This window comes from Schistocerca gregaria, chromosome 10, assembly GCF_023897955.1.
Source record: "Schistocerca gregaria isolate iqSchGreg1 chromosome 10, iqSchGreg1.2, whole genome shotgun sequence".
NCBI lineage: Eukaryota > Metazoa > Arthropoda > Insecta > Orthoptera > Acrididae > Schistocerca > Schistocerca gregaria.
In genome coordinates, this window is record NC_064929.1 from 149,655,500 (window position 1) to 149,681,884 (window position 26,385).

The following is a 26,385-nucleotide window of genomic DNA, read 5'->3' on the forward strand; positions in this document are numbered from 1 at the left end:
TTTTTGTAGACGCTATGGCATGTGGTTGCTGCGGACCAGGCAGGTTATCTCCGCGCGGTGCAGTCGGCTGGGTCCGCTGGCGGTCCCTGCGCAGAGTCGGAGCGTGTGTGGAGCTGTCCGATCGCTACGAGCTTCGTGGTTCACCCACCCAGGACGTCAAAGTTGAGAAGTGGTTTCAACTACTGAAGCCACGCCCATTCATGTTGTGGTGGTTCGCTTTGGTGGTTTGCTGTAGGGGAGGTTTACTTGTGAGCAACACCGAGTGGTTCTACTGCTGAGATTTAGCCGCAATGCGGTGCAATTAACTGTTTAGGTTGATCACAATTGAAGTGCACCAGCGGAATTTTCTGCCTTGTGGCCGTTAGTGTTCCGGTTACCTGCCTTGGGCACCAATGTAATTTTAGGCAGCGTCCTTTCCTCACCTGTTGTCGCTGTCCAACATGGTGTGTAGTTTTGACAGCTAATATATATTTGATTGTGGATAACCACGTTCGTAGCTTTTAGTGTTTCAGTTCTCATGTAGCAATTGGTGGCATGCAAGCCATTTTATCAATCGGTCCGTGGCTATCCCTGGTTGGGTTCCGACGGATCAAGTGTGGTTTTGCTCACCACCTGTCTCATCTAAGTGAACGAGGGCAGACTAAGATGATGTGACTTACCAAACGAAAGTGCTGGCAGGTCGATAGACACACAAACAAACACGAACATACACACAAAATTTTATGTGTATGTTTGTGTGTCTATCGACCTGCCAGCACTTTCGTTTGGTAAGTCACATCATCTTTGTATATATATAACAAAATTGCGCCCTTCTGCCTTTGAAATGTTACGGTATTTTATTTTAAAATCTTGAAAATTTTATTGTGGGCCTTCAGCCGTTTGCATTGCATCTTGTTTATGTTTGTCTATCCACCCTTGCCTTGAACCTCTCAGCGTCGCTATGCGCGCGCGCGCATGTGTGTGCGTGTGTGTGTGTGTGTGTGTGTGTGTGTGTGTGTGTTAATTACTTTATCTTGTTGCTTTAAGATTTCTTGTTTGGAGGCCTTCAGCCATGAAATAATTGCCTTTTTGAAACTCGTAATTCTAAAGATTCGGCTATGTGCCGTTTTCGTTTAAAGGTGTTATTAGATTACAATAAATTACAATTTTGAGTGAACCTGACCTACACCTTATTTGGCCCTTTCCACAATCCTAATCACCTGTTCTGTCCAGCGGGTTTAGCCGGTGTTTAAGCTTGGTTCAAAAATTCTGATCAAGCGGAAGGAGTAGGCTATCAGGAATGATTGTGGCTACGGCAGAAATCGGTCTCTCTGTCTCCGGCAAAGATGGCGGAGATGGTGTAGACGGGCGCAGCGACGGCGGGAGAGGATGGTCACACGCTGATCGCTTCCCTGCATCGACAGTTTTTGATGGTGTCAATTCTACAAAATGAGCCGCCAACGAAAATGTGTATTCAGTCATTATCTAGAGGTTCTACATACATACTCCGCTAGCCACCAAGCGGTGTGTGGCAGAGGGCACATTTCGCGCCAAAGTCTTACCCCCCCTCCCCCCAGCCCTGCTCCACTCGTGGATCGCGCGAGGGAAAACTGACTAAACGCCTCAGTACGAGCTCTAATTTCCCTTATGTTCGAAACGTGATTATTGCGTGTTATGAAAGTTGGTGGTAATAATATATGCTCTATATCCTCGGTGAAGATCGGATTTTGGGATTTAGTGAGCAGCCTCTTCCGTTTAGCGCGTCGTCTATCTGCAAGTGTGTCCCACTTCAAACTTTCTATGAGATTTGTAACGCTCTCGCGATGGCTCAATACACCAGTCACGAATCTTGCCGCTGTTCTTTGGACCTTCTCAATCTCTTGAATCAGACCCAACTGGTAAGGGTCCCACACAGACGATCAATACTCTAAGACTGGACTAACTTAAGTATTGTACGCTATTTCCTTTGTTGAAGGACTGCATCACTTCAGGATTCTACCAATAAACCGCGATCTACAGTTCGCCTTACCCGTTACTTGCGTAATCTGATCATTCCATCTGAGATCAATTTGAATAGTCACACCCAGATACTTGACGGATGTTCCCGCTTCCAAAGACTGAGCATTTATTTTGTACTCGTACATTAATGGGGATTTTCGTTTTTTTATACGCAGTAGATTACACTTACTAACATTGAGACATAACTGCCAGTGACACTTCCTGGCAGATTAAAACTGTGTGACCGACCGAGACTCGAACTCGGGACCTTTGCCTTTCGCGGGCAAGTGCTCTACCAACTGAGCTTCGGTAGCTCAGTTGGTACAGCACTTGCCCGCGAAAGGCAAAGGTCCCGAGTTCGAGTCTCGGTCGGTCACACAGTTTTAATCTGCCAGGAAGTTTCATATCAGCGCACACTCCGCTGCAGAGTGAAAATCTCATTCTGATAACTGCCAGTCATTACACCACGCATTTATTTTCTGCAAATCCTCATTGATTTGTTCACAACTTTTCTGTGACACTACCTTCATGTAGACCACAGCATCATCGGCAAACAGTCTCAGGCCGCTGTCAATACCGTCAACCAGATCGTTTATGTAAATCGTAAAAAGCAGCGGATCTATTACGCACACCTGATATTAATGTTTCTGTTAAAGTCCCCCTATTCAGGACGACATACTGCTCTCGGTCTGTTAGAAAACTTTCTATACAACCGCATATGTCATTGGATAGATGGTAAGCGGGTATTTTTGGAGCAAGCGACAGTGCGGAACTGTGAACACCTTTCGAAAGTTGAGGAATATGGCATGAACCTGGGAGCCGGTATCTAGAGCCTGTTGTAAGATAATCGAACGTCAATAAAATTACAGGTATATCAGTCGAATTTAGCTTCCCTTCAAAGGAACACTGGACGTTTTCTCCTTCTGTGAAGTCACACGGCGGTTATGCCTCCTCCCATTCTGAATTTTTTTAAAGTAAATGGAACATTCACAGCTACTGCACTTTGTGAAATGCTGCCGCCATTCTGCAATACAAGTGACATGCCATACAGACCAGGTGTGGCGCAGAGTTTTGCACACTCAGGTACACGCTTACCATCTCATGTAATAGGTCACACCACTTGGGAACAGGTTGATTATTGAGTCTGTAATTCTGTACAAAGTCAAAACAACCTTTGGTGACATTAAAAGCAACGGTGGTAACATTAAGAGTGAAACGGAAATTCCATTGTTAAATGCAGAGGAAAGAGCAGATAGGTGGAAAGAATACATTGAAAGCCTCTATGAGGGTGAAGATTTGTCTGATGTGATAGAAGAAGAAACAGAAGTCGATTTAGAGGAGATAGGGGATCCAGTATTAGAATCGGAATTTAAAAGAGCTTTGGAGGACTTACGGTCAAATAAGGCAGCTCATGCATCGAAGCTGATTACAAGAATAATATACAGAAGAATGGAAAAGAAAATTGAGAATGCGCTAGGTGACGATCAGTTTGGCTTTAGGAAAAGTAAAGGCACGAGGGAAGCAAATCTGATGTTATGGCTTATAACGGAAGCAAGGCTAAAGAAAAATCAAGACACGTTCATAGGATTTGTCGACCTGGAAAAAGGGTTCGACAATATAAAATGGTGCAAGCAGTTCGATATTCTGAAAAAAAGTAGCGGTACGCTATAGGGAGAGATGGGTCATGTACAATATGTACAACAACCAAGAGGGAATAATAAGAGTGGACGATCAAGAACGAAGTGCTCGTATTAAGAAGGGAGTAAGACAAGGCTGTAGCCTTTCGCACCTACTCTTCAATCTGTACATCGAGGAAGCAATGATGGAAATAAAAGAAAGGTCCAGGAGTGGAATTAAAATACAAGGTGAAAGGATATCAATGATACGATTCGCTGATGACATTGCTATCCTGTGTGAAAGTGAAGAAGAATTAAATGATCTGCTGAACGGAATGAACAGTCTAATGAGTACACAGTATGGTTTGAGAGTAAATCGGAGAAAGACGAAGGTAATTGGAAGTAGTAGAAATGAGAACAGCGAGAAACTTAACATCAGGATTGATGGTCACGAAGTCAATGAAGTTAAGGAATTCTGCTACCTAGGCAGTAAAATAACCAATGACGGACGGAGCAAGGAGGACATCAAAATCAGACTCGCTATGGCAAAAAAAGACATTTCTGGCCAAGAGAAGTCTACTAATATCAAATACCGGCCTCAAATTGAGGAAGAAATTTCTGAGGATGTACGTCTGGAGTACAGCATGGACTGTGGGAAAACCGGAATAGAAGAAAATCGAAGCATTTGAGATGTGGTGCTATAGACGAATGTTGAAAATTAGGTGTACTGATAAGGTAAGGAATGAGGAGGTTCTACGCAGAATCGGAGAGGAAAGGAATATGTGGAAAACACTGATAAGGAGAAGGGACAGGATGATAGGACATCTGCTAAGACATGAGGGAATGACTTCCATGGTACTAGAGGGAGCTGTAGAGGGCAAAAACTGTAGAGGAAGACAGAGATTGGAATACGTCAAGTAAATAATTGAGGACGTAGGTTGCAAGTGGTACTGTGAGACGAAGAGGTTAGCACAGGAAAGGAATTCGTGGCGGGCCGCATCAAACCAGTCAATGGACTGATGGAAAAAAAAAAAAAATAAAATAAAAAATAAAAAAAAAATAAAAAAAACTGTACCGACTCTTAATCCGTGTGTGTGTGTGTTTTGTTAATTTCTAACTACAGGCCTTATTGTTAAAACAGTACTGATATCAATTACCACTTTCTATAATAAACCAATATTTCAAAGCAATGGAAATTTCAGAAATGTACATTAGTAGTTTTAAAAAACTTTAATATAAAAATCAAAAATTATAGCACTGCCGCTATGGAAAACAGGTAAGGCGGTATTTGTACCTGTTTATTAGCAAAAAACGAAAAAAACACCATGCTGTAACTGACACTAAAATCACCGAAAAGAATCGGTTATGTAGACTATAATACCGGTATCGGTTTTAATCTGTCGGTTTTTTCCAACCCTAATACAATCTAATAATGTTCCAATACAGCAGTAATGGCGTGGAATTTAACACAGCCACGTCGATTAAATATCTGGGTGGAGCGTGATATGAAACCGAACGAGCACGGAAGGTAGGTAGCACGGAAGGTGAATGGTCAACATCGGTTTATTGAGAGAATTTTTGGAAAGTGCGGTTCACCTGTAAAGGAGACTGCGTACAGAAGAGTTGTGCGACTCGTTCTTGACCACTGCTCCAGTGTTTTGGATCCCCACCAGGCAAGATTAAAGAAAGACATGGAAGCAATTCAGAGGCAGACTGCTAGCTCTGTTATCGGTAGTTTCGATCAACACCCGTGCGTTATGGTTACGCTCTGTGAACCCACGTGGGTATTGGACGGAAGATGATGTCCTCTTCCCTAAACACTATTGGATGTATTGTGACTCAGCGCATAATTTTTTCCGCTTTCCCTATTTGCGGTATAAATCTTCAATCGGAGTCTCTTGGAATACCAAACACTTCCGCCACCTTGGTTACGCAAACACCCATAATACGAACACCAACAATTTTCCCACGTTCCAAGTCACTTATCTCCGACATAAAGCATTCACAATTACACTGAACACTGTTCTCTTCATGGACGACGCTTTTAACGTATAGAGAACACTGCACATGGGCCATTCGTGGTCAAACAAACAGCGTAACCTGAAGGCTTGGCTAGAATCGGTCTTCATGTTCAAGACTGCATCCTCGCGGTGTTTCCGTATTTTTGTCCAACAGTTGTACATGTCCATGTAGAACAGCACGCAGGAAACGTTGACGTCAAACAGACGAATGTTGGAGATACAACTCTGTCACGACTTCATGGTTAGTTGTAGTCCCCCAGAGTTGTCATTATTCGTGTCCTCTTCGATTGGATCAGTTAACACGGCGCTTGAAACAGGGAAGTAAAGTGGCATAGTTGTCTGTTGACAGTACGTTAAAATCTGTAAGAAGGGTTGGTTGCGCTGAATAGTAGGAGTTGGTTCAACCACAGTCGCTGCAACGGAGGTACGCGCCTGCCAAAACACGACGATAGGCAACCCGCGAAACACTATCTGTCGACGGCTGTCGAATAGAGACGGATACTAAGTTACATTCTCTACAGATGAATGGAAAAACTGGTAGAAGCCTGCCAAAACACGACGATAGGCAACCCGCGAAACACTATCTGTCGACGGCTGTCGAATAGAGACGGATACTAAGTTACATTCTCTACAGATGAATGGAAAAACTGGTAGAAGCCGACCTCGGAGAAGATCAGTCTGGATTCCGTAGAAATGTGGGAACACGTGAGGCAATACTGACCCTACGACTTATCTTTGAAAAAAGATTACGCAAAGGCAAACCTACGTTTCTAGCATTTGTAGACTTACAGAAACTTTTGACAGTGTGGACTGGAATACGCTCTGTCGAATTCTGAAGGTGGCAGGGGTGAAATACAGGGTGCGAAAGGTTATTTAGAACTTGTACAGAAACCGTATGGCAATTATAAGAGCCGAGGGACATGAAGGGGAAGCAGTGGTTGCGAAGGGGGAGAGACGGGGTTGTAGCCTCTCCCCGATGTTATTCAATCTGTATATTGAGCAAGCAGTAAAGAAAACAAAAGAAAAATTTGGAGTAGGTATTAAAATCCATGGAGAAGAAATTGAAACTTTGAGGTTCGCCGATGACATTTTAATTCTGTCAGAGACACCAAAGTACCTAGAAGAGCAGTTAACGGAATGGACAGTGTCTCGAAAGGAGGATAGAAGATGAACATCAACAAAACCAAAACGAGGATAATGGAATGTAGTCGAATTAAGTTGGGTGATACTGATGGAATTAGATAAGGAAACGAGACACTTAAAGCAGTAAAGGAGTTTCGGTATTTGGGGAGCAAAATAACTGATGATGGTCGAAGTAGAGAGGATATAAAATGTACACTGGCAATGGCAAGGAAAGCGTTTCTAAAGAGAAATTTGTTAACATCGAATATATATTTAAGTGTCAGGAAGTCGTTTGTAAAAGTATTTGTATGGAGTGTAGCCATGTATGGAAGTGAAACGTGGACGATAAATAGTTTAGACAAGAAGAGAATAGAAGGTTTCAAAATGTGGTGCTACAGAAGAATGCTGAATGAAGATTAGATGGGAAGATTACATAACTAATGAGGAGGTATTGAAAAGGATTGGGGAGGAGTTTATGGCACAACTTGACTAGAAGAAGGGATCGGTTGGTAGGACATGTTCTGAGACATCGAGGGATCACCAATTTAGTTTTGGAGGGCAGCGTGGAGGGTAAATATCGAAGAGAGAGACCAAGAGGTGAATACACTAAGCAGATTCTGAACTATGTAAATGGCTCTGAGCACTATGGAAATATCTGCGGTCATCAGTCCCCTAGAACTTAGAACTACTTAAACCTAACTAACCTAAGGACATCACACACATCCATGCCCGAGGCAGGATTCGAACCTGCGACAGTAGCGGCCGCGCGGTTCCAGACTGAAGCGTCTAGAGCCGCAAGACCACACCGGCCGGCTCAGAAGGCTGTAGGTTGCAGTGGATACTGGGAGATGAAGCTTGCACAAGACAGAGTAGCATGGAGAGCTGCATCAAACCAGTCTCAGGACTGAAGACCACCACCACCACCACAACAAAAACAACAACAGCAACAACAGCAACTACTACAACTACTATTACTACTACGACTATGTTACATACAGTGACTATGTTTGTTTTGTTTCAGGGCGCAAAAACAACTGAGGTTATATGCGCCTAAGTCAAAACTACAGAACACAAAGACACATATGAGTTAAAAAACGACAGCGGGGTGGCGCAGTGGTTAGCACACTGGACTCGCATTCGGGAAGACGACGGTTCAATCCCGCGTCCGGTCATGCCTGTTTAGGCTCTCAGTGATTTCCCTAAATACCTCTATGCCAATGCCGGGATGGTTCCTCTGAAAGGGAACGGCCGACTTCCTTCCCCGTCCTTCCCTAATCCGATGAGACCGATGACCTCGCTGTCTGGTCTCCTCCCCAACAACAACGCAACCCAAGTTAAAAAGCCACAATACGTCAATTCCGATTGGTATAAGAGACGACAGCTAAAAAAAGGGGATATGGAGAAAGGGCTACAAAAGATAACATACAGAAACAGAGCTCCAAAACTAAAAATTAAACGGCTTTCGCCATATTGCTTTGACGGATCAAAAGTAAAACGTGGTCGACGGTCCGCGCATCATTTGGTAAAACGGACGATAACTCAGACGGTAAGCCAATGTTGGAATGTAAACGGTTGAAAAATTGGCATTTCGTAAGTAAGTGGCGGACTGTTTAAACATGTGCGCAATGTGTACAAAGTGGCGGTGCCCAATACGCTGCCTAGTGAAAATGACCTCCTACCGGTCGGAGAGGCCAAGGGCAGGTCGTCCAAGCCGCTTAATAAGGCGGAGCTTATTCCCGTGAAGGGAGGATCAATGGTGATGCCAAAGGTGCAGTGACTATGTTGCATATTATAATGACAGTATGGTTCTAACATCAGGTAATAAATTTCATAGTTTGTTACATCCTTCAACCTTCTATCAATATGTGTAACATCATATTCTTAGCTCTAATGTCTTTGACAATAATTTCTTTATTCATATATAAACACGCTGGGTGTCGTGAATTCATGGTTCGTCCACAGTTTACAGCATTTGAAGTGTTGTTGTTGTGGTCTTCAGTCCACAGACTGGTTTGATGCAGCTCTCCATGCTACTCTATCCAGTGCAAGCTGCTTCATCTCCCAGTACTTACTAAAACCTACATCCTTCTGAATCTGTTTAGTGTATTCATCTCTTGGTTTCCCTCTACGATTTTTACCCTCCGCGCTGCCCTCCAATACTAAATTGGTGATCCCTTGATGCCTCAGATGTCCTACCAACCGATCCCTTCTTCTAGTCAAGTTGTGCCACAAACTCTTCCCCGATCCTATTCAACACCTCCTCATTAGTTATGTGATCTACCCATCTAATCTTCAGCATTCGTCTGTAGCACCACATTTCGAAAGCTTCTATTCTCTTCTTGTCCAAACTATTTATCGTCCAGGTTTCACTTCCATACATGGCTACACTCCATACAAATACTTTCAGAAATGACTTCCTGACAAATCTATACTCGATGTTAACAAATTTCTGTTCTTCAGAAACACTTTTCTTGCCATTGCCAGTCTACACTTTATATCCTCTACTTCGACCATCATCAGTTATTTTGCTCCCCAAATAGCAAAACTCCTTTACTACTTTAAGTGTCTCATTTCCTAATCTAATTCCCTCAGCATCACCCGACTTAATTAGACTACATTCCATTATCCTCGTTTTGCTTTTGTTGGTGTGCATCTTATATCCACCTTTCAAGACACAGTCCATTCCGATCAGCTGCTCTTCCAGGTCCTAGGCTATAATCCGACCTTTATCAAAGTCGGAACGTGATGGTACGCATTTCTCCTCTATACACGAGGCATCACAACAACGTTTCACCAGGCAACGCCTGTCAACTGCTGTTTGTGTATGAGAAATCGGTTGGAACTTTTCCTCATGTCAGAACGTTGTAGGTGTCGCCACCGGCGCCAACGTTGTGTGAATGCTCTGAAAAGCTGATCATTTGCATATCACAGCATCTTCTTTCAGTCACTTAAATTTCGCTTCTGTAGCACGTCATCTTTGTGGTGTAACAATTTTAATGCCCGTTAGTGTAATATTATAACTTTACTGTGTAAATTGTCCCGAAGGTGACCCCATCGCGAGTTGAAACCGGTTGGCGGTAGAACGGTAGAATAAATAATTCGATTGTGACTGTCATTTTGAAGAATTGATCTGTATGTGTGCATATTGCTATCCCACGACATTTGTCACCTCAGTGTGTATTGATTGTTAGTGCTGTCATCGGTCAGTGCACAACGACGCCAACCGTTACTGGAGCGGGTAACATTGCTACAGCACAACTTTTAATAAAATTGAAGGACCCTTTTATCCAGCAGTGGATGACAATGGTCACGAGTAAAAGAGAGAGAGAGAGAGAGAGAGAGAGAGAGAGAGAGAGAGAGAGAGAGAGAGAGAGAGAGAGAGATGGAAGGATGAATGGATGGATGGAGAGGGTTGTATGGGCGCACAGGTTGCCCAAACTCTTACGAGAATCGCCAAATCGTGCGCGAGTAATGAGTGATTGGGCAAATGTCTATAAGGTACAATACATATGTAGAATTGTGGACAGCTGGGAATGTGAGTCTCACGAGAAGCGTGCGAGGGATAAGTCTCTGCAGTCGCGCTATTCATCTGTGTCCTCGGTGGCTCAGATGGATACAGCGTCTGCCGTGTAAGCAGGAGATCCCGGGTTCGAGTCCCGGCTGAGGCACACATTTTCAGCTGTCCGCATCGAGGTATATTAACAACACCTGTCGGCAGATGAGGGTTTCAGTTATTCATCATTTATTAGATAAGTAACATGTTGACGGAGGTGACAGCAGAACTGGTCACCACGTTGGTACGGGCGTGGAGGGGCCCCATCTCTATTTAAAACCAACCGCAATTTATTGGCCGGCACCGCCAGCCAGTCTTCCTCCCACCACTCCATGCACTTCTTGTGGAGGGCAGAAGTGACAGATTGCAAGGGAATAGGACACTGGACCACACACTGCTCTCTGCAGGCGTCCTTGGGAGCCCGATCGGCCTGTCGCGATACCGCGGTCACTGTAGCGGTTCTGACAGTGTGCACGTGTGAGTCTCGCTACAGTGGAGGTGCCACAGCTCGGTCGGCAGTGTCAGATGCCCTCCGCCAGGCACTGCAGCACCCCCAGCGCTGAGCTGCGCCGTGTGGCGTGGCGCGGTGGTCCGCCGTAGTACTACAGCACGACGCTACGCGGCCCGGCTCTGTGGGATCGATACGGCCGCCGAAATTCGGGGCGTGGCCCGGCTCGTGCCGCCGAGTCCCGCTGCTCGACACACCACACCACAGTCCGCCCCTGGTAGCTCAGCGCCACTCAATGTCATACCTAACGGCCCCGGTTCGATTCCCGACTGCGTCGGAGATTATCTCCGCTCAGGGTTGGGCGGTTGGGTTTGGGGTTTGATAGGGGCTAAACATCGACGTCATCAGTCCCCTATTTCAAACATACATGTGAAACGCCTAGACAGTAAAAGTGTAACCTCTGCAGCCAGAGGGAGGGAACACCAAGGGGTTGTTGTTTTTGTTGTTGGTCTTCAGTGGTGAGACTGGTTTGATGCAGCTCTCCATGCTACTCTATCCTGGGCAAACTGCTTCATCTCCCAGTACGTACTGCAGCCTACATCCCTCTGAATCTGCTTAGTGCATTCATCTCTTGGTCTCCCTCCATGATTTTTACCCTCCACGCTGGCCTCCAATACTACATTGGTGATGCCTTGTTGCCTCAGAACATGTCCTACCAACCGATCCCTTCTCCTAGTCAAGTTGTGCCACAAACTCCTCCCCAGTTCTATTTAACACTTCCTCATTACTTATGTGATCTACCCATCTAATCTTCAGCATTCTTCTGTAGCACCACACTTCGAAAGCTTCTATTCTCTTCTAGTCCAAACTATTTATCGTCCATTTTTCACTTCCATACATGGCTACACTCCATACAAATACTTTCAGAAACGACTTCCTGACATTTAAATCTATACTACATGTTAACAAATTTTTCTTCTTCAGAAACGATTTCCTTGCTATTGCCAGTATACATTTTATATCCTCTCTACTTCGACCATCATCAGTTATTTTGCTCCCCAAATAGCAAAACTTCTTTACTACTTTAAGTGTCTCATCTCCTAATCTAATTCCCACAGCATCACCGTACTTAATTCGTCTACATTCCATTATCCTCGTTTTGCTTTTGTTGATGTTCATCTTATACCCTCCTTTCAAGACACTGTCCGTTCCGTTCAATTGCTCTTCCAAGTCCTTTCCTGTCTCTGACAGAATTACAATATCATCGTCGAATCTCGGAGTTTTTATTTCTTCTCCATGTATTTCATTACCTATTCCGAATTTTTCTTTTGTTTCCTTCACTGCTTGCTCAATATACAGATTGAATAACATCGGGGAGAGGCTACAACCCTGTCTCACTCCCTTCCCAACCACTGCTTCCCGTTCATGCTCCTCGACTCTTATAACTGTCATCTGGTTTCTGTACAAATTGTAATTAGCCTTTCGCTCCCTGTATTTTACCCTGCCACCTTTAGATTTTGAAAGAGAGTATTCTAGTCAACATTGTCAAAAGCTTTCTCTAAGTCTACAAATGCTAGAAACGTAGGTTTACCTTTCCTTAAGCTTTCTTCTAAGATACGTCGTGAGGTCAGTATTGCCTCACGTGTTCCAACATTTCTACCGAATCCATACTGATCTTCACCGAGGTCGGCTTTTACCAGTTTTTCCATTCGTCTGTAAAGAATTCTAGTATCTTGGAGCCGTGGCTTATTAAACTGATAGTTCGGTAATTTTCACATCTATCAACACCTGGTTTCTTTGGGATTGGAGTTATCATATTCTTCTTGAAGTCTGAGGTTATTCCGCCTGTCTTAAACAGCTTGCTTACCAGATGGTAGAGTTTTGTCAGAACTGGCTCTCCCAAGGCTGTCAGTAGTTCTAACGGAACATTATCTACTCCCGGGGCCTTGTTTCGACTCAGGTCTTCCAGTGCTCTGTCAAACTCTTCACGCAGTATCGTATCTGACATTTCATCTTCATCTACATCCTCTTCCATTACAGAGCTAAAATGAACACCGCAATAACACAAAATAGAGGACACTTAAAAGGAGCAGAGCAAAAAGTTGACTAGAGAAAAACAGATACAGTGGTTGATGGATCAGGTAAAAGGTCAACCACTCTACTACAAACGAAGAACCTCCAGCTGGTAAGCGTTGATAGAGGTACAAACACAACTTGTTATCATAAGACACTATTTTGGTATCCACGTCACAATTCAAAGTCGCTGGAGTGGGTGTAGCCTGAGAAATCACGCATAAGCGCCCACACTAGAGTGAGTGATAAAACCCAGCTGCACGGATAAAACGTAAAACTGAGTCAGGTATAGAGGCACCGTCACGGAGAATTAAAGGAAGTGCAGCTGGTAAATTAAAGGACTGCCGCAAGGGCGCTAAAAGGGGGCAGTCCAGGAGAAGATGGACCACTGTCAGCCCTGCATCACAGCGACACTCGGGCGGGTTCTCACGACGAAGGAGATAGCTGTGGGTCACCCACATATGTCCAATTCGGAGACGGCAGAGAACAACCGAGTCCCTACGCGTGCTTCTCAAGAATGAGTTCCATACGGCCGTGGACGACTTGACCATGCGGAGCTTATTTGGCGTGTTCAAGACAGACCATTCAGAGTTCCAGACATTGCGGACCTTGCGAGGTAGGGTCCGCTCAGGAACTGGGTGTTGTCCTCATCATCATCAGAAGGGAAAAACTTCTTAGTTAATACTGTGGATGTCTGTAGGGCGGATAATCAATGTGTAAATTGTTGGGCGACGGAAAACATACAATGCCCTTGTAATCTCCCCCTCCTTCCTGATTCCATCTGTCGTCCACATTAAAGTCTCTTATGAGGATTTCAGAGGATCGAAGATTACAATAAACTTCCAAGTTTACTTTGCCTGTCATGCTGAGATGGCTCCAGTTCTTCTTGTCTAGGGGTCTGATTCTTGAAACAAAAAATCTCAGATTTTAGGTCCTCACGGTTGGATTGAACTAAATAAATTTGAAGATTATTGTTGCATAATTTTTGTTTTTACATAAATATATTTTCTCACATCATGCAGTCTTCTGATTTCTCATATTAACATTCTTCGCACAAAAATCAGAGGCGTGCTTACGACTCTCACACTCTGCGGAAATAACAATATTCCAAAGGATTTACAATTGTTTTTAACAAATGGATTTCTACTAGCTTTTGTTACATTATTGCTTGATTATTATTTCATAAATGAATCCAGAAATAAAGATAGTAAACAGTAAGTTATTTTAAGTGTGCCAATAATTCGTAATTTCAAATATTTTATTAAAAATAATTTTAGCTGTATATTCAGAACTATTCAGAAAGTCGGGAAAGTTTTGGTACTTAAAAAAAAAGCTAAGTACAAGAAATACATTTTATTATATACACATCTGAAAGAGCGACTGACATACTACTTCTCCACATAGTCACCAAACACATCAGGGCACTTATCGTAGCGGTGGCCAAGCTTTGAAAGACCTTCGTCGTAAACTTCTGCCGCCAGAGACTTCAGCCAGTGAGTCATGATTTCGAGTGACAATTTTAAACAACGAAGTCCGTGAAACTTGTGGAAAAGAAAGCGAAAGCTCCGAAATTGTGAAGCGACGGTTTTCACGAATCGTTTCATCAACTTTAGCGAAAATATCGTCAGTCACGATGCTCTGGCGTCCACTCTTCTCTTCATCGTGAACCTTGAACCTGCCATTTTTAAACCGAATGCACCATTTCCAGACGGGACTTTCAGTCATTACGTTGTTTCCGTACACTTCACACAGCTCACGGTAAATTTCTATAGTTTTTACGTTTTTTGCCAACAAAAACCGTACCACAGACCGCACCTCACAACTGGCGCGCTTTTCGATTGCGGCGCACATTACAAATTCGAATCTCGAAAAAACCAGATGCGTAGAGACATTCCCTCTGTCACGGATGGATTCAGACTGAGCTGCCGAGCACGAACATACAAAAATACACGCGATCGGCGCGCGCCTAGCGGCATCAGAGGCAAACGTTCCCTACTTTCTGAATAGCCCTCCTAACATCGAAACGAAAATATTTTTAACCAAATTTTAGCCTGAAATATACTATAATGCGTATAAAATTATATTAAAGTATTCAGAAAAGCAACTGAGATAATACTGGCCCATCCAAAATTCGAAAAAAATAATACTGGTATCGACAACTACTGTTGAGGAGAAGTATTGCTAGAAGAGTATGTCCCGTTTCACCCTGTAACGAAGATAGAGGCGACACAGAGAGACCCATGTGGGCCGCAGGAACCACCGGCAATACGAACATCATGATTTTAACTATGAATATTGGCCCTGCTATATTCTTCGCCATTTAGTTTTCCACGTTTTAATATTTACACGCACCTGATGACACTGCTACAAGCCACGAAACCGGTAATTCATCAATAAATTTGGTTCAAAAAGAGCTGTCAGCTGAGTTCTTACTGCAAAATCGTTTTATTCGCTTGGAATTCGCCGTATTTGACGTGCAAATTATGAACGTAATATGACACGCAACTTACGACGTCCGGGCAGCAGAAGTTCAAGATAGCCTGAGGAAAACTACTAGCTAAGTTTCAAGAAGCAGCTGTAAGTGATGAATCTGTGAATTGGGCCGTCACACGTTCAATAATATTCTCAGACCGTCAGTATATTGACCGCCTGCAGGCGTGTATCGAGGTTCTGTCAATAATAGATATATTGATGGCCCGTGTTAATGGCTCTCAAAACATTCTTAGCACTGTCAGAACATACCGAACGTGTTAGGTCAAGTATTGAGGGATTGACGATATTCTCCATTCAGATTTTTACAGAGCTTCATGAACCAGCAACAAGGAGTAAGCGTACACTGTTTATGTTTTAAATTCGCCTTGTGCGCATCTTACATCAGATTGAATCTTCCAAATTCTATTTTACCATAAAACAATATTAGCAGGCCTACCCAATGGTAAACATTGTAGACACCACTTTCAAATGGTTCAAATGGCTCTGAGCACTATGGGACTTAACATCTGAGGTCATGAGTCACCTAGAACTACTTAAACCTAACTAATCTCAGGACATCACACACGTCCATGCCCGAGGCAGGAATCGAACCTGCGACCGTAGCAGCAGCGCAGTTCCGGACTGAAGTGCCTAGAACCGCTAGGCCACAACGGCCGGCAGACAGCACTTTGGGACGGTCAATGGAGGTTCCCTACGACACTGCTTCCTGTATTAATTTCAAAATAGATTGTAGGTTGGAGAAATTCATAGCAGTTTGGAAATAAACTTTCACTTAGATAAATGCGTGATATATCCGCAGTGACTGCGAAATGCATATCAGTTTCAACATATTACCACAAAACGTAACACACATTTTTTACGTTATTTCCCAGAACATATCAGCCAGGTATAATTGCTTCAGAATTTTGCATAGAATTTTACTCATTGTGTTTCCTGATATTACAAAACTAAACCTGCCGGCCGCAAAAAAATCTGTAATGTTACTCCTGAACTCTCGTCGACCGCGACCGCTTCTATCTTTTTTATTTCACACCCATGTTAACAATTCATTACGTGATGCAGGGCTCATCAAAAACGAATTTAGAAATCTTCCTGGCCCTTCGCTCGGCGCAAATTGTGCAATGTCTTACAGTAAGTTTTTGCATTGATTGTCTCATTACGAGGCAGAAATTCCACAAGCAATACTCCTTTCTTGTCCCAAAAAAATTGTGCACATGATTTTCCAGGCAGATTTGTTTGCTTAAACTTCACTTTTGTGGGTGGATCCGAATGCCGCCATTCCATGGACTGTTGCTTTCATCCTGGTGTGACGTAGGCCACCCACGTTTCATCGCCCGTAACAGTTTGGCTTAAGAAATCATCACCGTCGTCGTGGTACCGCTCACGGGAAGTCAGTGCTCTGTCCAAACGTTTGGTTTTGTGCGCATCCGTCAACATTTTCGGTAATTCGAGGGCTCGGTCACAATTCCATACAAAATACTACGAGAAACATTAGGAAAGTCATCCCGCAAGGGATCCCGCAAGGGATGCGCCAGACTTTCATTAACGACCGAAGGACGCCCACTCCGTTGTTCGTCATGCACATTTCTGCGGCCATCTTTAAATGCTCGCACCCACTTTCTTACCATTCTGTAATGTTTTCACCGTAAACTGCACAGATCTCACTACGAATATCGATCGCTTTTAGGCCTTTAGCACTAAGAAATCTTATAACAGCCCGCATTTCACAGTCGGCGGGACTCACGATTATCGGAGGCATCTTAAAAACTCAGTACACGACGTAAACAAGGAAGAATCACACTGTAATGGCGTCAGTGCGTAGATAACGGTACAGACTTTCATGTAAAAATAAAATTATTGAGATATCCTAGCACGTCTTTTATAAATTTCAAAAATGTTCAAATGTATGTGAAATCTTATGGGACTTAACTGCTAAGGTCATCAGTCCCTAAGCTTACACACTACTTAACGTAAATTACCCTAAGGACACACACACACACACACACACACACACACACACACACACACACACACACACACACACACACACACACACACATGCCCGAGGGAGGACTCGAAGCTCCGCTGGGACCAGCCGCACGGTCCATGACTTTAAATTTCCAAACGATACTTACTTAAAAAAAACACGCCTCGTAACTACAACAGGCAGTTTCCTTTGGGTGTTGGTCATCTTAACACTGTCAAACCGCGTTGTCATCTGACAGTTTTTGTCAATATTACTTATGGTGTGATTTCACTTTGTTGTATCGAAGGTTTGACAAACTAGTATTGTCAGTAAATATTGAATGTGTGCAGCCCTTAAACGCCTCTTCATATCGCTCCCGTAACACAAAGTTAATCCAAAACACGCACAGCGGCGATTCGAAACTCACACTTAGCGCGCTCCGTACGTTAATTCGTGCAGATGCTGGAAGTGCCCTCTCCCGCGCACTCCGGACAATGCAGGGCCCCACGCCACACGGGCCAGAAGCCATTCGGGACGAGATGGGCCCCTCTGCTTCTTTGGCGCGCGCCCGCTTCGTTGCGCAACCTGACGCAACATCACGCACTCCGCACGCAAACGCTCTGTGCGGCCAATGGCCTTTGTTTCCGGGAAAGACTTCTCAACAACGTTCCGGACACTCAGCGTCATTCAAGTCATGTAAACTTCGAGGATCATCGTGGTTCGGCCAATAACAAGACAGGAATAGGGTGGATTCAGGAGAGCTACGAGGTAGTCATGTTCACTGTCACTATCATCTCGAAAACAAACGGTTACGGAATTAATCCTTTGCAGACATTGTAACACTGATACACTCAAATATCTACATCCATACTCCGCATGTGGCGGAGGGTACCTTGAGTACCTCTATCGGTCCTCCCTTCTATTCAAGTTTCGTATTGTTTGTGGAAAGAAGGATTGTCGATATGCCTCTGTGTGGACTCTAACCTCTCTGATTTTACCCTCATGGTCTCTTCGCGAGATATACGTAGGAGAGAGCAATATACTGTGACTCTTCGGTGAAGGTATGTTCTCGAAACTTCAACAAAAGCCCGTACCGAGCTACTGAGCGTCTCTCCTGCAAAGTCCTCCATTGGAGTTTATCTATCATCTCTGTAACGCTTTCGCGATTACTAAATAATCCTGTAACGAAGCGTGCTGCTCTCTGTTCTATCAACCGTATCTGGTGCGGATCCCACACCTGTGGGCAGTATTCAAGCAGTGGGCCAACAAGCGTACTGTGACCTACTTCCTTTGTTGTCGGATTGCATTTCCTTAGGATTCTTCCAATGAATCTCAGTCTGGCATCTGCTTTACCGACGATCAACTTCATATGATCATTCCATTTTAAATCACTCCTAATGCGTACTCCCAGATAATTTATGGAATTAACTGCTTCCAGTTGCTGACCTGCTATATTGTAGCTAAATGATAAATGAGCTTTCTTTCTATGTATTCGCAGCACATTACACTTGTCTACAATGAGATTCAATTGCCATTCCCTGCACCATGCGTCTATTCGCTGCAGATCCTCCTGCATTTCAGAACAATTTTCCATTGTTACACCTCTCGATATACTACAGCATCATCCGCAAAAAGCTTCTTTGAACTTCCGATGTTATCCACAAGGTCATTTACATATATTGTGAATAACAACGGTTCTACGACACTCTCCTGCGCCACACCTGAAATCACTCTCACTTCGGAAGACTTCTCTCCACTGAGAGTGACATGCTGCGTTCGGTTATGTAGGAACTCTTCAATCCAATCACACAATTGGTCTGATAGTCCATATGATCTTACTTTGTTCATTAAACGACTGTGGGGAATTGTATCGAACGCCTTGCGGAAGTCAAGAAACACGGCGTCTACCTGGGAACCCGTGTCTATGGCCCTCTGAGTCTCGTGAACGAATAGCGCGAGCTGGGTTTCACACGATCGTCTTTTTCAAAACCCATGCTGATTCCTACAGCGTAGATTTCTACTCTCCAGAAAAGTCATTATACTCGAACATAATACGCGTTCCAAAACTCTACAACTGATCGATGGTAGAGATATAGGTCTATAGTTCTGAACATCTGTTCGAACTCCCTTCTTAAAAACGGGGCCACATACCGTAGCACAGTCGCACGAAAAAGTATTGGCACACGTGCGTATTTATCGTTGATTTTTACAAATGCAGCATCTTCCGGTACACAGCACATGTACGTGCTACCTCACATACCAGACATTACAATCCTGCTCACAGTGCCTACCACTAACAAAGAAATGCAGTGTTAAGTGGAGACATGTAACTCCTCTGCACACAAAAATTATTGGCACAGAGCGTGGCTTCTCGGTATATTGCTGGGTTTTCAGGTACCGGAACGCCATCTGCTGATGCAAAAGACACTGCGTGTTGTTGACGGCCCAGTCGCTAATATGTTGCTGTATCGCGCGATAGTGGTCAGCATGGGGCCGAAGAAGAAGGAACATTCAGTGGCGTTGCGTGAGAGAGTGGTATTGCTCCATTAACAAGGGAGAAGCTATCGACAAATCGGAGCAGAGCTGTCTGTTAGCTACACCACGGTACGAACAATCATTCGTAAATATAAAGAGACTAGGCCAACATTGAGCAAGTGTCGTCCTGGACGTCCAAAAGTGCTTACAACCCAGGAGCGTCGTCGTATCATCGCACTTTCTCGGAAGGAACCTGCAGCAACTATTGCTGAGGTCGTTCAGACAACGTCCGACAAGACGGTTAGTGTTCAAACTATACGAAATTGGCATAACGTTCTCTTCACCGATGTGTGTCGCATATGCCTTCAACCAGACAATCGGTGGAGATGTATTTGGAGGCAACCCGGTAAGGCTGAGGCCTTAGACACACTGCCAAGCGAGTGCTGCAAGATGGAGGTTCCTTGCTAGTTTGGGGTGGCATTATGTGGGGCCGACGTACGCCACTGGTGGTCACGGAAGACGCCGTTACCGCCTTACCATACATGAATGCCATCCTCCGACCGATAGTGCAACCATATCGGCTGCATATTGGCGAGGCATTCGTCTTCATGGACCAGCCACCATCGAGCACATCTTGTGAATGACTTCCTTCAGGATAACTAGAGTGGCTAGCGTGTTCCCCAGACATGAACCCTACCGAACATGCCGGGAATTGGTTGAAAAGGGCTGTTTATGGACGAAGTGACCCACCAACCACCCGGGGGTTCTACGCCGAATCGCTGTTGAGGAGTGGGACAATCTGGACCAACAGTGCGTTGATGAACTTGTGGATAGTATGCCACGGCGAATACAAGCATGCTTCAATACAAGAGGACGTGCTACTGGATATTAGACGTAGCGGTGTGTACAGCAATCTGGACCATCACCTCTGCCGGCCGTTTGTGGGCGTGCGGTTCTAGGAGCTTCAGTTTGGAACCACGTGACCGCTACGGTCGCAGGTTCGAATCCTGCCACGGGCATGGATGTGTGTCATGTCCTTAGGTTAGTTAGGTTTAAGTAGTTCTAATTTCTAGGGGACCAATGATCTCAGATGTTGAGTCCCATAGTGCTCAGAGCAATTTGAACCACCACCTCTGAAGGTCTCGCTGTATGGTGGCACAACACGTAACGTGTGGTTTTCATGACCAATAAAAGGGGTGGAAATTATGTTTATGTTGATCTCTATTCCAGTTTTCTGTATAGGTTCCGGAACACTGGGTAGCGAGATGATGCAAAACTTTTTCCCGTTCAGTTAGATCCAAACAAGTTAAATTTGGATTCGTCAGACAGTAGCACAGTACTCCAAAATTCAATAGATTTATTTGCATAATCTCCGGCGAACTGCAATCTTTTTTTTTTTTTTGGTTAACTTCAGAAACAAAAGCCTTTTTTTCTGAAAGATCTGCCGTGAATGTAAGCTGCATTCAAAACATTGCTAATAGTTTGAGCGCTGACATGTTTGTTGGACGTTGAGTGGATTTCTAATACAACCGGCCGTGCACTTTTAAAGGACTCTTTTTGTGCAAGACGAACGATCTTTGACGCTCGGTACTTGTAATAACTCTTGGACGCTCGAATCTACGTTTATTGTCTGTGATACCGGTCTCTTGAATCTTTTGATATTGCCCGCCTTATTGTACAATTAACAGAGAGTTCTTTACCAATAGCCTGCGAATAGAACAACACCAATTTCTTGCGGAACGACACAGAACGCTCCTTTCGATTCGAACTCATCGAGACAATTGAACTATACCAAATAGAATCCTCTTAGCCGCTGGTGGCCGCGCGGTTTGAGGCGCCGTGTCACGGATTGCGCGGCCCCTCCTACAGGATGTTCGAGTCCTGCCTCGGGCGCGCGCGCCGGTGTGTGTGTGTGTGTGTGTGTGTGTGTGTGTGTGTTTTGTTATTAACGTTAGTTTAAGTAGTGTGTAAGTCTAAGGACCGGTGATCTGAGCAGCTTGGTCTCTTAAGAATTCACACACCTTTCAACATTTTTTTTTCCTCGTAACTTTTGAACGGTTTGCGTCAGGGCGTTCAAACTGCACGGTTGGCCACGGGGTATGATGGGAATCAGTATGATGTGCCTATGGCTTGGTTTAGCGACGAAGCCCACTTTCATTCGGATGGTTTCGTCCATAAGCAATACTGGTGCGTTTGGCGGACTGAGTATCCGCATTTCGCGATCGACTCCTTCACCCTCAGCGGGTAACTGTGTAGTGTGCAATGTCCAGTCATGGAACAGCCTGTGCGATATTCCTTAATTGCACAGTCACTGTACGTGAAGGTTTTGGAAGATGATTTCATCCCTATTATCCATAGTGATCCTGATTGAGACAATATGTGGTTTATGCAAGACGGAGCTCGACCCCATCGAAACAGTAGAATGATGTCCTGGAGGAGCACTCTGGAGACCGCATTCTGGCTCTGGGGTACCCAGAGGCCACTGGCATGGGCCTCGATTCGCCGCCATATTCTCCGGATCTGAACGCATGCTACTCATTTTTGTTGGGTTATATTGAAGACAAGGTGTACAGCAATAAACCCGAACCATCGCTGAGCTGATAGCAGCCATTCAGGAGGTCATCGACAGCATCGATGTACCGACACTTCAGCGGGTCATGTAGAATTTCGCTATTCGTCTGCGCCATATCAGCGCCAATGATGGCAGACTTGTCGAACATCTTATAACCTAAATCTGAATATCTGTAGTGACGTTTACATGTTGAATAATATGTGTGCACGCTATAGTTTGTAACTAATTTTCTTTTTTTTTTCATATAGTTCAATAACTACCACACTGTAAATGCTCCTTACACTGGCCTTCAAGCCAGCAGATGTATCGTTTGTCAACTCACATTGCACAAATCTGGTACGCTGACGCTGTCAAGCACAACAACAAACGTTGTACAGCGAGCCAATTCTTTTTTGTGCAGGAGAAAAAACTGATGTAATTGATTACATGCTTTTCTGTTGCAGTGGGAAAATATTTTAGTAGTTGCTGAGACCTTCAGTCCGAAGACTGGTCTGATGCAGCTCTCTACGCTACTCTCTCCTGTGGTAGCCTCTTCATCGCCTAATAAATAATACAGCCTACATCCTCAATCTGCTTACTGTATTCGTCTCCTGTTCTCCCTCTACGAGTTTTACCCGTCACATTTCCCTCCAATACTAAATTGGTGGTCCTTCGATGTCTCTGAACGTACCCTCTCAGCCGTTCGTTTCCTCTTGTCTGTGTTACAAATTTCTTTTCTCCCCAATTATGTTCAGCACCTCCTCATGAGTTACGTGATTTGCCTATTCTTTAGCATTCTTCTGCAGCTCCATATTTCAAAAGCTTCTACCCTCTCTTGTCTAAACTACAAGGTGTGCAACTTTGCTTCCGCCGTTTTTTCCCCAACATTTGAGGCTTTAACGAAACAGACTGGTTACACATGTCTCATTCAAACTATTTTCCATCGCCGGTCACTACTTTCTCCCATTTTTCTGGCAGTGTACGAATCCCGCGTCGAAAAAATTGTTCATCTTTTGAAGCGATCCACGAATCGATCCAATTTGTGACTTCTTTTTTGTGCAGGAGAAAAAACTGATTTAATTGATTACATGCTTTTCTGTTGCAGTGGGAAAATATTTTAGTAGTTGCTGAGACCTTCAGTCCGAAGACTGGTCTGATGCAGCTCTCTACGCTACTCTCTCCTGTGGTAGCCTCTTCATCGCCTAATAAATAATACAGCCTACATCCTCAATCTGCTTACTGTATTCGTCTCCTGTTCTCCCTCTACGAGTTTTACCCGTCACATTTCCCTCCAATACTAAATTGGTGGTCCTTCGATGTCTCTGAACGTACCCTCTCAGCCGTTCGTTTCCTCTTGTCTGTGTTACAAATTTCTTTTCTCCCCAATTATGTTCAGCACCTCCTCATGAGTTACGTTATTTACCTATTATTTACCATTCTTCTGCAGCACCATATTTCAAAAGCTTCTTCTCTCTTCTTGTCTAAACTACAAGGTGTGCAACTTTGCTTCCGCCGTTTTTTCCCCAACATTTGAGGCTTTAATGAAACAGACTGGTTACACATGTATCATTCAAACTATTTTCCATCGCCGGTCACTACTTCCTCCCATTTTTCTGGCAGTGTACGAATCCCGCGTCGAAAAAATTGTTCATCTTTTGAAGCGATCCACGAATCGATCCAATTTGTGACTTCTTCATGAGATCGGAAGTGTTGGTCAGCCAGGTCATGCGCCATTGATCTAAACAGGTGATAGAGGGATCAATGTCTGGAGAATACGGCGGGTGGGGTAAGACTTTCCATTTTAACGTTTCCAAGTACGTTTTGACCTCTGTTGCATCGTGGGGTCGAGAGTTGTTGTGCTGCAAAATCACTTTATAGTTCCTCTCGGTGTATTGCGACCGTTTGTATTTAATGCTCTCCTCAAACGCATTAATTGCGTTCGATAACGAGCACCTGTGCTTGTTTCAGTTGGTTTTAACACCTCATAGTACGCCGAGCCGGTTCTACCAAATGAATGGCATGATCTTGGAGCCGTGAATATTCGGTTTGGCCGTCGACGTGGAAGTATGGCCGGAATTTCCCCATGATTTTTTTCGTTTGGGGATATCGTAATGAACCCATTATCCGTCCCCGGTCACAATGCGATGCAGAAACCCTTTCCGTTTTTGCCTCTGCAGCGACTGTTCAAAAACACAAACGCCGTTCGACGTCTCTTGGTTTCACCTCACACGGGACCCAAGTTCCTTCTTTCTGAATCATGCCCATAGCCTCGAGACGTTTTGAAAGGGCTTGCTGTGTCACTCCCACTAATCGTGCCAATTCTTCTTGAGTTTGACGAGAGTCTTCACTCAGTAATGTCTCCAATTCTGCATCTTCTAAAACATTATCTCTTCCACCACTGTGCCGGTCTACAACGCTAAAGTCACCGTTCTTGAAGCGTTGAAACCACCCACGAAACGTTCTTTCACTATTAGCGTCCTTACCATACGTACTTGAGAGCATTCGATGAGACTCAGCCGCTGTTTTCTTCATACTCCCGCAAATGACGAGAACTAGGCTCGTAAACTGACATTTTCAATCAAGAACAACTTTATGATGCAGATACAAATCGACTAATGTTTGAAGGAGGTTATGTTGACCGAGGTCCAAGCTAACTGCCTGCCGTGTGCGATCTGTTTGTTTTGACCACTGTATACCGTTGTCGCCACCAATCAGCAAACAGCGGAAGCAAAGTCGTACATCTTGAATTTATCGTCCATGTTTCACTTCCATACATGGCTACACTCCATACAAATACGTTCAGAAAAAGAATTTGTACAATCTATACTTGATGTTAACAAATTTCTCTTCTTCAGAAACGCTTTCCTTGCTACTGCCAGTCTACATTTTATATCCTCTCTACTTCGACCATTATCAGTTATTTTGCTCCCCTAATAGCAAAATTCATCTACTGATTGAAGTGTCTCATTTCCTAATCTAATTCCCGCAGCATCACCTGATTTAATTCGACAACTATCCATTATCCTCGTTTTGCTTTTGCTGATGTTCATTTTACATCCTCTTTTCAAGACACTGTCCATTCTGTTCAAGTGCTCACCCATGCCCTTTGTCTCTGACAGAATTACAATGTAATCGGTAAATTTCAAAGTTTTTATTTCTTCTCCATGGGTTTTAATACCTACTCGGAATTTTTCTTCGGTTTCTTGTACTGCCTACAAAATGTATAGATTGAATAACATCGGGGATAGGCGACAACCTGTCTCTCACTCTTGTAAACCACTGCTTGCCATTCAGGCCCTCGGTTCTTGTAACTGCCATCTGTTTTCTGTGCAAGTTATAAATAGCCTTTGGTTCCCTGTGTTTTACCCTGCTACCTTCAGAATTTCAAGAGTGTGAGTATTGTCAAAAGCTTTCTCTACGTCTACAAATGCTATTGATGTGGCTTTGGCCGTTCCTTAAACTGTCTTCTAAGGTAAGTCGTGGGGTCAGTATTGCCTCGTGTGTTCTTACATTTCGCCGAAATCTTCCCCGACGTCGGGTTCTACCAGTTTTTTTTTTTCAATTCTTCTGTAAAAAATTCATGTTAGTATTCTGGAACCATGACTTACTGGTACAGTAGAGCCTCGATTATCCGACTTAAACCGACCGCGGCAAATTCGGGTAAGCTGGAAGGTCGGATAACACGGAAAATAATACAAAAAAAAACACAAAAATTAAACTAAAGTCGGCAAAATGAGTTAAACATTTAATACAATACAAATCAAATTAGACTGAATATACATTGACTGCGTGAAGAAGTTAGTCATTGTCTTTTGTTTGCCTGCTGCTTGCGGTTTTTTTTTTTTTTTTTTTTTTTTGCCGCTAAATCACGTAATCTCTTAAGAAGTAAAACCTCGGTTGACGAGGTTTCCTCCAGTTGCTCTACATTTTTTTAAAGTAGTTTCTAAGGCCTTGTGTCCTTCGTTGTGAGAAATCTTGGGCGCGCGTTTCTCCACTACATCCGCTTCTTCGTCGTCTTCTTTTTCGTTTACCATGCTGACTATTTGTTCATCTGTCACTTCAAATTCTTAATCTTGGGCAATCCATTCAT

The 26,385-nt window shown here is 44.0% G+C and overlaps 1 protein-coding gene and 1 non-coding gene across 5 annotated transcripts in view; one reads left to right on the forward strand and one right to left on the reverse strand.

The window, feature by feature from the left end:
* The window catches only part of LOC126293598 (protogenin A-like), a 450,940-nt gene that overhangs the window by 312,362 nt on the left and 112,193 nt on the right, over nucleotides 1-26,385 (reverse strand). The gene's annotated exons all lie outside the window — the stretch shown is intronic.
* Trnat-ugu (transfer RNA threonine (anticodon UGU)) lies at nucleotides 10,331-10,404 on the forward strand. The gene has a single exon. It is a non-coding gene; the product is annotated as a tRNA-Thr (tRNA).